Source organism: Montipora foliosa, chromosome 9 (genome assembly GCF_036669935.1).
Source record: "Montipora foliosa isolate CH-2021 chromosome 9, ASM3666993v2, whole genome shotgun sequence".
Taxonomy (NCBI): domain Eukaryota; kingdom Metazoa; phylum Cnidaria; class Anthozoa; order Scleractinia; family Acroporidae; genus Montipora; species Montipora foliosa.
The window spans coordinates 21,403,585-21,408,321 of record NC_090877.1 but is presented as its reverse complement, the minus strand read 5'-3'; positions in this window follow the sequence as shown (position 1 = coordinate 21,408,321).

Genomic DNA, 4,737 nt, shown 5'->3' with positions numbered 1-4,737 from the left:
ACCCACGCATTACGTATGCACTCGTTCTGGGACAAAAAGGGTTACGTGACTTCTTAAAAACTTCTATATTTGGATCTTGATGCTAAAACTAATTATGCCAGCAACTGTTAAAAAAAGCGCTAAGAATACCATGAAATTTATCCGAGATAAAAACCTCCAGAGAGTATACAACTTGTCCAGAAGCATGAGACCGTGACCAATAGATGACTCCTAAAGTGAGGGCTCCTAAAATGAGTTCTTTCCAAAACTGTCATTATTTTACAAACCAACTTCGCTATTAAACGCTCAGACGAAAACTGATAAGAGAGAAAACGGGAAACTGATTTGTGCTCGTAACTTGGGATTTTCCGCTGGAACGTGACGCTGCGATTCTCTTGGCCAGCGCCGCGGATTTACGCTAAGTCAGGTTAAAAATTAACAAAGGAGTTTTATTCTCTGCTCCCAAATGCTGTTCAAGGCTGATATTCGGTAAAACTTTACATTAGAAGAAGTCAATCTTGAAAAACAAAAATAAGCAAAGAAAAATTTCACCAAAGAGTTGACATTATGCTAATCCTGGTATAAGGTAAACCGGGCGATCAGCTCTGGCTGCTTCGAATCCGTTCTCCTCACTGATTGGTCAGATGGGAACACAATAAATGCTAAGAGAATGGCCGAAGGGATTCTGTTTTCTGTTAGCCGTACTTGCAACGGAAATATTATTAGTAACAACCATCCTTTGGATTAATTTGGTGAAAAGGCAATTAGGGAAGGAATCGTACGGGATTGAGAAGAGTTTTCTGGTTTGAAAATTTCTGTCGACGATGGTTTATTACCATGTAGAACTAGTTATGTTACTGTCACGACATTTCAGGAGCTCAGCAGGAGTCGGTTATCCGATCGAAAAGAAGGAAGTCTGTGCAGCAGAACCCGTCCTTCACCAAGGTGTGGGACGCGAAAAAAAAAGGAGCAAGGTCAGCTGGTTATATGTTACGTAGGATTTTTGATTAAGCTCGATTCCTGTGTTTGCAGTGTAATAATTTATTGCTCATGTGTTTAACATCGCAAAGCCTACTCCGTAGCGATTTTGGATATGGCCGTGGTGAGATTAAACTAATAGCTAACCCGGTTATTACGTACTTTTTCTGTTACATTCTCTGATTGCAATAATGAATTTTGTACGTATATTTTCTTTGTGCAATATCGCATAAAAGTTGGAAGTTGATTCCTTCCATAATTTTGTCCAGTTTGCATTAGTTATAAGAAAATCATACAACTAAGGTTGATACAAAAGGCTTCAATGGATAAATCCCTGACAAGGTTAAATCTCAAGTGATCTTGATAACCTGCATCTTCTGGATAGTTTCTGATCCAGAGAAGAGCTTGAAGGATTCTCCTGCTGAACCCAACTTTTGGGTTCTCAGTTTTCAAAGGATTATTAATTGGCCACAGTAAATTGGGTGCCTATTAGTTAACTTTCACATTGCTGTTTTGGACTAGTATATAATTTATTAAACTGGTAAATTGTAGGGTCAGAAGAGCTTAGCCAATGACCTATTCTTTGACAGGCGTCAACACTTGGGTTAAAATTCACATTAAAATTATTAATGATATTTTATATCATGTGTTAACTGACTAAAACAGTGAATAATTATCAAACAACTGTCAACAATGATGAATAGAGGAGCAAAACCTCAGCAGATTTTGAAACATTGTGATGGAAGACATGGTTTTTAGAGATGCAGTAAAAGGGGTGGCGAATGGTAAATGCGAGACTTTGCGAGACGGCGAGACCAGCGTTTTCCTTTGCGAGCCCGAGACACTTCATATAAAAAATGATACTGCGAGACGCACATAACCGCTCAAAAAACGAGACTGCAAGACCCGTGAAATTCGACTAAAATTTTGCGAGACCCAGAGATTTTGATGAACCATTTGCCACCCCTAGTAAAGGCAGTTATCCTTGAGGATATCAACAACCAGTTTAAGAAACTGTGCAAAGAATAATATGGTTCCTCAGTTTTGCTAGTGCCAAGATCTAAGAACAAGTTGTCCAATGATATACGTTTTCTAATAATATGTAAACACCTTATTAACATTATAAGTGAAATTAAGGCAACTTAAAATGATTTCAGCCTGCATGTAGCTAAATTTTGATCAAGATTTGTCCCCCAATATCATTATTTATCATTTATAGGTTTAAAATACAAAGGAAATTAACGGGAATCAAACAATAATTATTTAGGTTGGAATCATTTAAACTTAAATTTAGCTTTGAAGTAGAACAGTTACGGAGTAAATTGACTACTGGGTGCAAATATACAGATATGATCCAGTCAGTCAGGGAACAGGGGTGGTGCAGTGGTGAGAGCACTTGCCTCCCACCAATGTGGTCTGGATTCAGTTCCTAAACTCTGTCATATGTGGGTTGAGTTTGTTGGTTCTCTTCTCTGCTCCGAAAGGTTTTTCTCCGGGTACTCCAGGCCCCCCCCCCCCCCCCCCACCCCCTCCGCAAAAAAACATATTTGATTTGATTTGAGTTAATTTCATTAATTTCCCCAATTAGTGCTCTAGCTCTAAATCCATTGACATTTAAATATTTAAGTTGTTATTATCATTATTATTACAACTTGATAAAAAAATTATACATAATTCGTAGGCATCAGACAAAATTGGTACCATTAGGACCATTAGGCAGGCTTTTAACTGCAAAACATGAAAATAATAATTTATTACCAGTATAATGTGATCATTTATTTTTAGTAATAAATGCTATTTTCAAGGTTGTTTCCTTAGTAGTGGCACCCTCCTCTCGAAGAGGCAATGGTTATCACTGAGGATTTGGGCGGGAACTTGTATGACTGTGTAGCCCGATCCTGGAGTGGCAGTCTCTGTTGCAGGTGGCGCAGACGTGCCTTGTGGAATCGCGGGCAGAGGCTGTGCGTTCTTTCCTCGCCGCTCTCTTGCATGTAGCCTGGACTGTAGCGTTCGGTTCCGCCTTTGAAACCCCCGCTTTGACACTTTGCCGCCGTGTATCTCGGTGTTTGGCGATGTCCTCTCACGCACTGGTGTCGATTAGTGCAGATCGCAAGTCTCGCTTGATGTCGCCCTCCCGCAGTTCTCCATAAAGGATTTCTCTTATCAGGCAGTCAGGCTCCATGCTATGTGCATGGCCGAACCATTGAAGGCGTTGCTGAATGAGCAGTGAGGCAGGTAGGCCATGCTTGCCAGTCGGTCCTAACTTGGGATTCTGGATAATGTTTCCTGCAGAGCCTCGTAGAATTGATCCTTGGCTTCTGGGATAGAGGTCAGAGTCGGGGCGTAGGCGGATATGATGTTCACAAAGCCCGCCGACGTTTTTATGCGAAGGGCAAGAATTCTCGATGACCCTCCGGAGGTGGTTTCAGTGGTGGCAACCAGTGAGTTCCTCACGGCAAAACCTACGCTGTACTGCCTCGGCTCGTCCTGGGACAGGCCTTGCCAAAAGAAGGTATTGTCTCTTTCCATAAGTGACCCACTGTCGGCCAGCCGTGTTTCCTGGAGACAGGCGACGTCGATGTTGAGTCGTGCCAGCTTCTTGCTGATGAGCACCTACCATCCGCCTTAGGGGCTCCACTCCGGATTTGTCCTCGAGGTTTACCCCTGAAGCCTTCCTGAGATCAGGTATAGCCGCAAGGCAGCGGATTGGAGGTTTGAAATCAGGGTTTAGCTTCCCCTAGATGGGCAGCCTTCAAAGGCTAAGAGCCCCATCTTACCTGGGCAACTGGTTTTAAGGCACCAGTGGCTTCGTCTTCGCCCCTTCTCCTGTCGGTGGTGCTCCTGTTTAGAAATTGCTAGCTGAGCGTTACCTTCTAAGGACTTCCAACCGAACCGTTTTCTCATCCGAAACTGCCAGGTGACGTTTTTAATTCACAAATATTGCAAAAATACCCCTTCCGATAACGTAACGAACTACTTTTTCCTGGTTTCGAATCTTTTAGGCGATGTTTTAGTAAAGAAATCTATAGCTATTAGACAACGTAGAACCGAAATTCATAGAATAGTTTGACTCTCCCGAACACATATTTCTCCGAAGATTATCGTTGGGTGTCCCTGGATCGATTTTGAATTTTACGGTTCGGTTAACTACATTTTTCACGAGATCGTGTGTAGAAAATATCACTCGTTTACTGAGCGCTGGTTTCAGTGATTAGGCCTAACTTTTAACATTTTAGCTTTCAGTTTACGGTTCGGTTAACTACACTTTTCAAAATACCTTCTTCCCCTTCCATCTTGAATTGAGTATCTACCGCGTACCGCGTAGCCAGTAGCCAGTTTTAAGATACCCTTCCATCTTGAATTGAGTATCTTCCGCGTATTGCTTACCGCCTAGCCATGGCCAGTTTCTAAGATAGCCTTCCATATTGAATTTATTCTCTCACTGCGTACCGCGTATAGCGTAGCCAGCATCTAAGATAGCCTTCCAGCTTAAATTGAGTATCTTCCGCTTACCGCTTACCGCGGGATCGGGATTAGGGATTGCATTTATGGACGGGACGCGGGATTTAGCGTTTTTACGAAGCGGGATGCGGGAAATCGTCACTTTAATTTGAAGCCTCGAGATCCGGGATTTCTGACGGCCGAAAATTTAAAATAAACTAAACTTTCGCCGTCGGCAACGACGGAAACGACCGGAAATTTAAGTGTACGGGAGTGAGTGAGTGAGTGAGTGAGTGAGTGAGGCCTACACGACACCCTTGCGCGTATTTACGCCTTTCA